The following is a 13,036-nucleotide window of genomic DNA, read 5'->3' as shown; positions in this document are numbered from 1 at the left end:
GAAATCCTTCCATCTTTTCATCTAACTGAGCACTGTGGTTGGAGATTCAAAGAGTAATATTTGTCTCTGGGGTTCTTGCCTTACAGCTAGCCAGAAACCTTGTTTAATATTTAGTTTTGTACTTTAACTTGAATATAATGTATACCATGGTTATTATCACCATTACTGTTTACAGTGTTATAGGATCAAATTAATTTCATGCAGTTCGTGTTCATTGCAGTTTGTGTTTGGATTTACCATAACCACTTAAGCTCTATTTGCCCAAAACATCAAAAATGTTTTAATTTGTAAAAAATATTTTCAAAAATGCTCACCTACTGTATATGACATGATACAAATACAAACAGGAATGGCAGGGTTAAAGTCGTTAAGATTACTGTAGCCAATCCCGTGGTCCAGTGACTTACAGTACCCTAAAACCCCAGGCCCGGAGAAGTCTCCAGTACAGGGCACATGGGTGAGAGTGATCTGATGCTGTTTTATATTTGAATGACCAAATGTGACCTTTGAGATTAGAGGAGGAGTTGCTTCTCAGAGGGCTGAAGAGTGTCCCTGCTGCTATGAAGCTCATGTCCCTTTGATCCCGCTGTAATGAGACTAACACCAGGCGTTGTGGTCACTGAACACACTGACACGCCACTGGAGAGCCGACAGCTCCACTGCGAGCGCGCGCACGCGCGTGTGTGTGTGTGTGTGTGCGTGTGTGCGCGTGTGTGCGTGTGCGTGTTCGGAGGCCCAGAGACACGCAATGCATATACAGCGACATGCTATTTGGCCTCAAAACTAAGGGTAAGCTGATATTCAAGATATATGAATACTTTGTAGGAGCAGAGGACTTTAATTGCATTAATTGTCTTACAGGCCCAACACCAGACCAGGCAATCCAAAACCATTCACTAAAAAGGGAAAATCAACAAACTTATATGCTTCAAGCATCCACTTGGATGTGTTGGGTTGATAGTTGGTGTGGTGACATGCTTTCAAGGTTGAAGCCAGTCCCGCCGGTCTCTGCAGACAGCTACGGTGATGCCCAGTACTCTGAGACATCTTCAGATGTCCATTGAAGATCAATCACGAGCGGGGCCATCCCCACGAGACCCTCAGTAACATCCACTGATTGCTTTCTGCTGTGCCGGCCGTTAAGTGGAGGTTGGCAATGGGCTCCTGGACAACACTTAACAATCAATCAGAGGGGACCGCCACCTCACATTGCATTCTGTTTCTTCCCCCGCGTTACACACAAACAATAATTCAGGTGGACACAAGTGACACTTAAGATGCATGATTTGGTTGGAGAGGAGGTACAGTATAGAGAGCAACTTTTGCGACATTTACATACAGCCAGTGATTGCGGCCAGCAGTGAATGTTCACTGCATTAGATGTCATTTTGGTCTACGAGGGTGACTCATTATGTATTTACCGCTTGCATCACGTTTCACTTAAAGGACGACTTCACCCATTTTCAACCTATCTTCATAAAGTTGGTCCTCACTAATGCTCAGTATAAGGTACCACTTTTGTCTATTCAGAGGAGGGCTGTGGACAGTTCAGAAATCCGCCTACCAGTGACATTATCGGTAGTCAGCTTTGGTCATTTCAAAAAATAATTCAATTATTACGATTTTTTTGCATAGATGCGAGAACAATGGCTTCTATTATAGCATGCTAACTTTCTAGGAATGGAAAGCCTGACCTGCAGTTTCTATAGCTTCAATTCTCCATCGATGATGTCACTGGTGGGTCTCTGAACTGCCCACAGTAGGTAGAAATGGCATCATATTATAACTAGAAAAAGGTCCGCCAGGTCAGTTAGGTTATTGTGGGCCAGCAATGTTCGGAATTTGCCAATCAGGATGGAATATGAAAAATCGGACAGATCCGTCTTCATCACTTGACTATAGAGATAATGTGTACCGATTTGTGCAATGTTTGGACAAAATCTGTAGGAGTAATATAAAAAAGATCACACCTGTGTGAAGGTAGCGGCGCCTTTGATACATTTTGTCATCAATAAGTGTTTATAATGTGTTTATAGCCACGTGTCACGTGAAGCTTGACCAATCACTTTGTTGACGTGTCTGACCAATCAGAGCGTTGACGTGTCTGACCAATCAGAGCGTTGACGTGTCTGACCAATCAGAACCTCGACGGGCCTGACCAATCAGAACGTTGACGGACCTGACCAATCAGAACCTTGGCGGGCCTGACCAATCAGAACGTTGACGCAAAAGCCAGGTATAGAGGGCTAATATCCGCGGCTAGCGCCGCTAAAAAATATGTTTAGCAAAAAAGGGCCTCCTGGTGGCGCTATAATACAGGACATTGTGAAAATGGTGGCAATAAAATATCTGACAGATCCGTGTTGATCACACGACTATAGAGATCATCAGTACCGATTTGCCTGATGATCTCTATAGTCGTGTGATCAACACGGATCAATCCCAGCAAACAATGAGACGTCTAAACGACGTCTTTTAAAGGTCATTTTTGAACGTCACATTTTGGTCTCTGGAGGGTGCAGACTGAAACGTTTTTCTGACGTCTTCTGAACGTCCAATTTTTACGTCCACAGGACCTCTATAAGGGCTTATTCTAGTCCAAAAGGTCATTGTGGACGTCTTTTCTACGTCAAAATCTGAACGTCCAATTTTGACGTCCACAGGACCTCTATATAAGGGCTTATTCTAGTCCAAATTAGGTCATTGTGGACGTCTTTTCTACGTCAAAATCTGAACGTCCAATTTTGACGTCCACAGGACCTCTATATAAGGGCTTATTCTAGTCCAAATTAGGTCATTGTAGACGTCTTTTCTACGTCAAATTTAGACGAATTGTAGACATCGTTTTTACACTGCTTCTAGGCTCGGTGCATAACTAATCCCCATTTTCAGTTCATTTTCCTGTAGCTTTGTTTGATTGGCTCAGCAGCAATGTTAATTGGAAACACACACACATGCAGCTGTGCTATCAAAGCTAAGGCAAACTGAACTGGAACATCAAATGGGTATGCCGGTTGGAACAGTACAGAGGCACTCGTAGTAGGGTTTAACCCGAAGGTGTATTTATTCACAAAAACATGACAAAGACATATAGGAGAAACACCCAGCCATGATGGGGTCTAGCTTCTCACCCTCAGCTCTTCTCTAGTGGAATGGCAGCAGCCTTTTATAGCCAGCTGGAGCTAATGAGCATGGACTAAACCATTAGACTGCACCATTGACAGGGGTGTTTCTAAAACAACAATAAATACCTAACTAAACATAGAGTAAATACATGAATATAAATAGCCTTAAAACACAAGTATTACAAGTCTCATTAACTACAGGTTATTCAATAATTCCTTCTTCACACTACAACATCATTTCATTCACACCAGCACATCATAACCCCCCCCAGCTATCCTAATATGGTCCAGCCCAATCATGCTGAAACACACAGGCAATTGTTAGGCATTCAATCAGACCTTAACAATAAAACCTATATTGCACCTCAACCATAGTAATATTGCACCTAGTCTCTGGTTCTCCGTTCACTGGCTGGTTGCCAAATCATGTGCGTGAAACAAGCGTGTTGCCACATCCGTGAAATAAGCGGACAATCTATCTAAAACAATAGCTTTAGATAGATATAGGCTTAATGATCTTATAGCTTACTCCCACGACCGACAGACAGACAGACAGACAGACAGACAGACAGACAGACAGACAGACAGACAGACAGACAGACAGACAGACAGACAGACAGACAGACAGACAGACATTTTACCAGTCCGGTCTATATTGGGTCCGTCCGTCCGTCCAAGACCATTTCTAGACGTCTGTGCGACGTGCAAAACAGATCCAATATTTAGACGTCTAAATATGACCCCTTTTAGACGTCAATATGCAGTTCAATATTATATAACGTCTGGCTGGGTCATTTTTTTTATTTGTGATTAGAGAAATAATTAACAACATATGTATTGTTATTAAAGACACACACACACATATATATATATATATATATATATATATATATATATATATATATATATATATATACACATATACATATTAATCATCTCTTTAATAACAATACATATGTTGAACCCACATAAAAAAAATATATATATCCATTAATCCCGTCAATTTCCTGCACCTGTTTAAGACGTCCACATGACGTCCAAAAAATGACCCAGCCAGACGTTCAAATATTGAACTGCATATTGACGTCTAAAAGGGGTCATATTTAGACGTCTAAATATTGGATCTGTTTTGCACGTCGCACAGACGTCTAGAAATGGTCTTGGACAGACGGACCAAATATAGACCTGATCTGCACGTCTGCCAGTTTTGCTGGGATGGAAATGTTTGTTGGGATGGATGGACAAAATCCGTAGGAGCAATATCAAGAAATGTGTTTTGCAAAAATCGGCCTCCTGGTGGCGCTATAAAAGGCAGAATGTAGGGCAGAGGTTTTTCCTTGGCCTCTAGGGAGTGTGCGTGAAAGGTTTCATGCCGATCGGTCCAGTTATAAGTAAAAACGCTAATCGGCCTGTTATAGCGGCACCATAATGCCGCTTAAAAAAATGTAGGGTGGCATTTCTTCCTTGGCATAGTGGGAATGTGTGTGCAAAGTTTCACGGCAATCGCACACTGTGTTCATGATTTTTGGACACAATATGTAGAGTACTGTAAAAAAAAAAAAATGTGCAAAAATCGGCCTCCTGGTGGCGCTAGAACTGGCCCATGTGAAACATTTTGGATCCAGGGAGTGTGTGTACACAGTTTCACGTCGATTGGTGCCGATTGATGGGCCCAACAGTGCCGGAGATTAGCTGTCCACGGACGGACGGACAGTAGAATCTTACCTTAGCGCTAGGTATACTCTTCGTTGCTTGTTTTTGCAGAAAATGCACTTAAGACTTCTGGTGATTAGTAATTTCATTCCCTACCTATGTTGAATGCACTTATTGTAAGTCGATTTGGATAAAAGCGTTAAGCGCTAAATTACTGTAATGTAATGTAGAATGGACAGACAGGGTGAAAAACATAGTCTCTGCCACGCCTTCGGCCTGGCGGAGACAATGAGCATTAGTGAGGACCAATTATATGAAGATAGGTTGAAAATGGCTGAAGTCGTCCTTTAATGATTTTTTTTCTTTGACTGTCAAGGGCTGCTTATTGGTTGACCTTACGGGTTGGTTACATTTGTACACTGAAGTTATGGATAAATTAACACTGAGGATTTTACTCTGTAGCTCATTGAATGGCTGTCTTTAACCACTTAAGCCCTATATATTTTGTGTTATGACGAATAGCGAAAATAACCAATCTACAAGCTCACAACGCATATTTTGGATAGTTTTTGAACATTTTGGGACAATGTGCACCTATAATGACATGCCCCAAAATAGGGATGCCTGGTTGAACATGGTTAACAAAGACTTCAAGTTTTAAAGAACGTCTTTAATTATTATTTTTGTCAAACCTGCCAATGCCAAATACAACATGTAAATATGCAAAGTGCAAATATGCCCTATCACCAATGGATGTTTATGTCCAGTAGAATTTCCACCATATCTAAGTGGGCCAGACGTGAAGTTTACATATTGATTAAGGATTCCATTGACTTAATGAAGCCTCCACCCCCCCCCCCCCCCCCCCCCCCCCATCAGATGACTAGCCAATATATGTTCTAATCTCTAAAACGCATGTATGGCCCTCACTCCCTTTAAATGAATTGATTTACTCAGCTCTCCACAAATGGGGAAATGGGCAAGTATTGATATGATTCTGGACACATTGATGGATGTGTGTGATGGCACTCAATCTGGAAACCCATTCGGTAAAAGAAAAAGGAGAAGAAATAAAAAATCCCTTTGTTTTTGCCTCTGGGGGCACCACCGCCTTTATTGTGTGAAACAGGAACTTGGTTTTGCTCCTCCCCTTTCTTAGTTCATTTCCTCCCGTGTGCTTCTGTGTTTATTCCTACTAACAAAAACATTACATGTTTAAGGCAGTGGTGCTGTCTTGAGAGATTAGATGGCACTAGTACATGAACAACATGGACCAGCATGCTGTATTTGGGAAATACAGAGAACAAGTTTACTGGAGAAATGTAAAAACAGTCATTTGTCTGTTCTTTGCCTCGTTGAAACACACACTTACACAAGAGGGGCGTTTTTGTTAGTGGGATTACTTGTAATTTACCCGAAAATATGTTTTTTCAAACATTTCTTTGGGTCAAGTGCATTCACACAGAATACGCCTAATATTACGCAAAAGCAATGTAATTATTATTCAAGGTCGATCTTTCTGAGCTTCCTTACCGTGAATAAAGGCATCAACCTGTATGAATGAGGCATCAACTATATGAATATCTTTTATGCAAAATATTCACCGGTATATCTCTTTATAAAGAGAACAAAATCCTCCTGAAAGTGTTTAGCATGAGGCTGCTGTAATGACCTCTTTTGTTCTCATGAGGAAATCGATTAAACATATTCATACCCGTGAACCTTCATCAGTTGATTCAGTTTTAACGTTTTTTCTGCAATTAATTATTTTCTACGATTTGTTGTCTGTAATAAATGTATTTCTTCATATTTTCACTCTGAATGCAGCAGCACCATAATTGGGTCCAAATTTCAACACCCTTAAATCTAAGCTAAAGAGGGGACATTATAGAACACTGATTGAAAGCTGCATTTTTCTCTGCAATGAAGTAAGTTTGTCATATTGGCCTCAGTCAGATTACACCAAAAAATGCACATCCCTCTATTTCTGTATAGTTTTACAGCTGATGGAAATACTGCTAATTGTTTTGATAGGGGTTGGACTCTCTTACTGTTCACCATGTCTCAAAGAGAAAGAACTGTTGTTGAATCTCAACAAGAAATTTGACCGCCCACAGGAATATTAACCAATGTGTCAATCAGCTGTATTGTGATCCAGAGGAGCCTTGGACTGCTTGTCTGTCTTCCCTCTGAAATAATACCTAGGACTTGACATTATTTGGAAAAACAAAATCAATCAATCAAACTTTATTACCGGCATCACATTTCATACATTGAAATGCAATACACTGCGCTTTACAAAAGTGCACAGATGAAAAGTAGACAATAATTAAGAATGCACTCAGTGCAGACCTCCGCTAAGGCCTAAAATATCCCCAGTTTGCTCATTTGGCCTGATGGTGGCGCTAGAGGAAAGGTCACTGGGTCACCAAAATCAAGTTTAGGTTTCTTCTCTCATTATGTGCAAAGACATTTTCATACACCGGCCATTGCTTTTTGAGATGTTGGTCACAGACAGACAGCATTAGCCTGGCATGGCCAGACCAATATCACTGCGTAGACATTAGTCTGGAATCTCTGTTTGGAACCTGCATTTCCAAGGGGCTGATTTAAAATGATATATTATATTATTACTAGAGGCATTATATTAAATGCCTGTAGTGATAAACCCGCCCGACATTTGCATACTGGGCCCTGATTGCTGCCCCACAATTTAGGGGGCAGTGAAATCCAATCACAACCGAGCGGGGCCAGACCAAATCTGACAAGGGCGTCGTGTGTCCTGGGTTCTCGTCCCGTTCCCGATGACCTTTGCTGCGTGTCACTCCCTGTCTCTCTCTGTTTCCTGTCATTCTCTACTATACTATCAATAAAGGCAGAAAAGCCAAAAACAAATATAAAAATAAATAAAAATCCACACATAACTATAAACTCTGGAGAGTGAATAAAATAGGAATTTAGGAAGTTAGATTAGCATATCTCAAGAACTGTCTGATCGATCGGGAGTCAGGAACGTTGGGAATGCATGCCCCACCCGGTTAAGCAATACCTACCCATTGTACCCATTGTCTGCCTACCCTTTGTACCCGTCTGCCACTTAAATGCCCATATATGGAGATCTCTATCTGTCTGTCAGTCTGTCTGCCTGTGTTGCTTTTATACCCATATATGGACATCTCTGTATGTGTCTGTCTATGTCCCTTTTAAGCACATATATAGAGACCTTTGATGTCATCAGTGTCATCAGTATATGCCCATATATGGTATACCCATATATGGAAATATTGATCTGATCTTTGGTTTCAGTAAACCGGATCTCCTTATATGCCTATACAGTATAGTCAATATCGGAAGTTTGAGGTTGATCCATTAGCTTGTGATATCACAGAGTGATGGGCATATATGGGAATGCTACGTTTGTGATGCCCACCATCCACCATCTACCGTCTACCTAACATCCACCAGTGCCATGTCCAGGGGCTGGCCTGGGGTGGCCTCCTTTGCGCAACAGATTATAATTTAGCATATTCAAAAGTTTACGAAGGTTTATGCAAAAGTCAGCTCCATCATATCTTGATGTTGGAGTAGTGAGAAAGTCTGTGGATCTGAGCTGAGGGCTCTACCAGGGACATATTTTGGCAGCATATCAGTAAAATAATCAGGAGCAAGTCCATGTAAATATTTATAAGCAAGTCCAAGAATGTTTTAATATGTTCTACTGTAATACTAACTGTTAGCTGGTACATGAACAAGAGTGTTTGTCTCCGCCACGCCAAAAGGCATGGCCGAGACTATGTTTTGCACCCTGTCAGTCCGTCCGTGAGTGTGTCCGTGTGTCTGTGTGTCTGTGTGTCTGTCTGTGACCAGCTAATCTCCGGCACTGTTGGGCCGTTCGCAGCGAAACTGTGCACGCACACTCCCAGGATGCCAGAGCAGAACCCCTGTCCCGAATTTTTCACATCTGCCTTTTACAGCGCCACCGGGAGGCAAAGAAAAGGTTGACCTTTGTCATAATATATAGGAGATCTGTATTCTGTTTTAGACATACGTGTGCTCGTAAAGTTAATCTAATGATAACCAGATTTCTTGCATGGTTGTAATCTTGTGTGATAGTGTAAAGTAATTAGATGTGAACACATTCTTACCCTGAGAAGTCATTTAGACCAAGCTGCAGTATTTGACGAGTTAAGGGGACATTTTGACGCCTTGGGGTGAGAAAGTGAGACATAATGCGTACCATATAGACTCAACATTTGAAATGCCATGCAAGACATCAAAAACACGTTAAAGACATTTACATGGCAGGCGACGTCAGCTGACAACTCAATGCTGTTCAAGTTGCATGCCGATAGGCAGAGAATATAGTAAATGATAGTTCCGTTGGCGTCAACATGGTAGACACAAAAGGACACGGCGTCAGCATCGGACGTGAAAGCTACATTGACCAAGCGATGAAATGGTGGAAGGCTGAGAATGTGCTGAGATTTTAGCTCAATGTCTCTCTCTGCTCCCTTGAAACACAATTTATTTTGCTGATAGTTCTCTATTTGGTTGTCAGAAATGGTCATCTTCCCACTCACGCGAAATAATGAGTCCACCGTGGTGGTCAAAGGGCCTGATAATTTGAGCTGTCATTTTATAAACTAATTTTAACGGACCGCCATTGTGATGGAGGGAGAAGTAATAAATCACAAACACGTTCCAGAAGATCTGAAGATTGCATTATAAATGTCATACTAGACAGGAAATTGTAATTAAAGAAAGGAAATTGCTCCAAAGAAGCACTTGAAATTTAAAATGAGTTAAGTATGAAATTATATAATCATTTAATTATGTTCCAATTTGTGGAGACTGTTTGCCCTCGCCACCCGCTGCCCATCTCTATTGTTACCACATGTAAATTCTCCCTCTTTATGGGTACTATTGAAATCTTATGGTTGAAAACTTTTACAAATCAGTGCAAACCGCATTTCTGTTGTTCAATAAACAATGCAATGCCAGTTAATATGGCCTGCACAACTAGAGATCTAGTCTCATGTCGCCATTCTAATTATATTCACTTTGAAGCTATGAATAAAATACAAAATATGTGCTCTATAAACCAACAACTTATACTGGGAGCTTAGGTTGGGCTAAAGTTAAAATATCCTAAATAGTTTGATTTTGCTGCCCTGTATACACTTTCACCTTAGCAACTGGTGAGGTAAGTGTGTGTGTGTGTGTGTGTGTGTGTGTGTGTGTGTGTGTGTGTGTGTGTGTGTGTGTGTGTGTGTGTGTGTGTGTGTGTGTGTGTGTGTGTGTGTGTGTGTGTGTGTGTGTGTGTGTGTGTGTGTGTGTGTGTGCGCGCGCGCGCACACGTGTGTGTGCGTGCGTGCGTGTGAGCGTGCGCATGTGTGTGTGCATGTGTGTGTGCACGTTTTCCATTGAGGGGTTTGGGGCCCTGTTCACAGTGATGTCACGAAGCCTCTCCACAGACTGGCTGAGTAAGAGGAACAACAGAAATTCAACTGGAGAGATCAATTATAGATAGAAGAAAATGAATGGGAAAAGTAATTTAATAAATTATTGACTTGATGTCTTATATCATGTACAAAAGCAAATGAAAAATTAGATTGTGTATTTGGATGAAGTTGGATTTAAATGGCTTCAAAATTATATTTAATTAGAAAAAAAAAACGGAGTGTGATGGGTGTATGAAGTTTCACTGGGAAGGGCAAATTAATGAGGCCATTTGGAGCAATGGCAAATGATGTGCCAGCTTTAAGTGTGACTGTCTGGACAGGCAGGGAGAGGGTGGGGGCAGGGGTTGAAATAGTCAACACCAGACTAGCATTCTGTCACAGATGGACAGATTGGAAAACAGAGTGGTTCCCCTTTGTCTAGGATCTCTATACTGGCTGCTAATGCAATAATATAACCAGCATATTATTCAGAATGGCCTCTAAATGTGTAAATCTACACAGTACCAATCGCAGTGTTATTTTAACTCTGAGGGTGTTCACATGGTTTTGTACACTCTCAGAGTCACAAATGGATAGAGTAACGCTAGTATTTTACTGCGTAAGATATTAAAAATGGCCACAGAAGATACGTACCATACATTTAAAACTTAAAATATGCATGCTATATGCTATAACTTATAGTGAACTTTATATTACACTGTTGTTTTATTCAAAAGGACAGTATCTGATGCTCAATTAAATGTTGGTTTCAGGACTTAAAATGCAGAGACCATGGCTCAAACAGCAGCCTGGGGGAAAAGTAAATACAGACTGCAATTAGATGGGGAAACTTTCAAGAATTTGAGTGTTTCCTTTGCATGAACTATGATGTGATATGAAGCCAGGGGATGAATTCAGGGGAGAGAGCATGAGAAGCACGGGACAGATGATGGGGGAATACAGACTCATTTATATGTGGGTTTCCAATGGCATCTTTAGGAGGCTGGATCCCCTCAGTTTCTGTGGTGTGTATGTCTAGAGAGGAAGAATGCAAATTGAGTGGGTTTATAGGTGAGGCTGGGCACGGTCACAGGCCCATGTTGGGACCCAGTTATGCAGTTGCTAAACAAGTGTTCTTTGTCATGCTGGACTCCTGGGACTAAGCCAAACGAATCACATCATCTGCAGTGCTGTGTTACTTAAGCAAGAATACTCATGTTTGCAACCACTATTTATAAGATGAAAGACCCTCTTCGGGGAATGTCGGAATTAGTAATTTTTTCCCAATTAATTTGTGTTGTGAGTATACAGTACTCTGCCAGCTTCCTGGTCCCTGGATGGGTTCCCCAGTGGATTGGTTTGGTGTGTTTTGTGTTTGCTCGACAGCCACTGTGTCAAATTCATGGTATAAGGGACTTTTTGCCCGGCTTTGTTTTCCTACCGCTGTGAACCCAGTTTAAACTGCAGATCATTCTCAAGCAAAGGGAAACATCTTCCTGGCTCAAATACACACAGTAGAGTCATATGAACAACAAGTATTGCAAAACCATCCAAACAATATGCACCCTGCACAGTAAAATCCCCAAAGAGAGTACAAATGCAACCAAATTGACCCAGTTGTTCCATTTGCACACTTTTCGGAGTTGAGTTAACGATGATAATTTTACTGTTACTCTCTCTCTCTCTCTCTCTCTCTCTCTCTCTCTCTCTCTCTCTCTCTCTCTCTCTCTCTCTCTCTCTCTCTCTCTCTCTCTCTCCTTGCCTCGCCTTATAAACACAAACACACACAATAACACAGAGCCAGACAGACCTTGATGAATTAAGTAACCTCGGTGTTGATTAATTGACAAAAATCACTGAACTAAGGATAAAATCCTCACTGTAATTGAATGTGAAGCTTCATTTATCTATAGATTTGTACCAGGCCACTTTATTGAATTGCTTGTCCATGCTTGAAATATGCTTTTAAAATTGACCTAAATTCTTACGGGGAACACAAAGATCATTTATTGGCCAATTTGCCTTAACTTTACCTCTTTCAAGTGGAATGGAAATGCATGTTTTGCAGCTCTATACTGCCGCGTGTTTTCTGTGATCACGGTAGTTGAGAGCTGTAGTTCAGTGTGCCGTCTTCATCCTGTGCAAGTGGAATGTCTTCAGGCATTGCTGCAGTGCTGGAACAGAATAAGGTGCTAATATAAAACGTGTGACTCTTCTAATGAATCAGATTTTGCAATTCTGCAATTCTAAGCTCTAAATTATCATAAGACATTCAGTAATGTGCTCATTCAAATGGGCAACGCTTAGCTTGGAATAAACTGTATGACTTAACCCATTTAGAGCGGGAAAGAATCTGTGTCATTTTTTTTGGCTTTAAAAAAATAGCAGATATAATGCAGCAAACCGAGTGCTGCACTATGAACTTGTAGATCTGCTATTTTTGAAAATAAATCGTGAAAGTGTGTGCAAATCTTTTAATATATATTTTTACTCAAATCTTTGCTTCTGGGGGTCCCTAGAACAAAATATTTTAAGATGGGGGTCCACGGATAAATGCATATCATTTGGGGGTCCTTGACATGAAAAAAGTTTGAGAACCACTGATATTATAGCAACATAAGTTTTTTTTTAAATAAACTGTTAGGATTTAGAAGACATTTGTAGAATCCCCAGAAGCAAAGATTTGAGTAAAAAATGTTCGTTTTAAAAAACATATATATTCAAAGATTTGCACATGTTTTCATGTTTCTTTTCTCAAACATGGCAGATCTTCAAGCTCGTAGCGCGGCACTCTGTGTGAGTGAGCTTGTAGATCTG

This window comes from Gymnoscopelus microlampas (assembly GCF_963454915.1).
Source record: "Gymnoscopelus microlampas genome assembly, chromosome: 1".
Classification (NCBI taxonomy): domain Eukaryota; kingdom Metazoa; phylum Chordata; class Actinopteri; order Myctophiformes; family Myctophidae; genus Gymnoscopelus; species Gymnoscopelus microlampas.
This window is presented reverse-complemented; position numbering follows the sequence as displayed.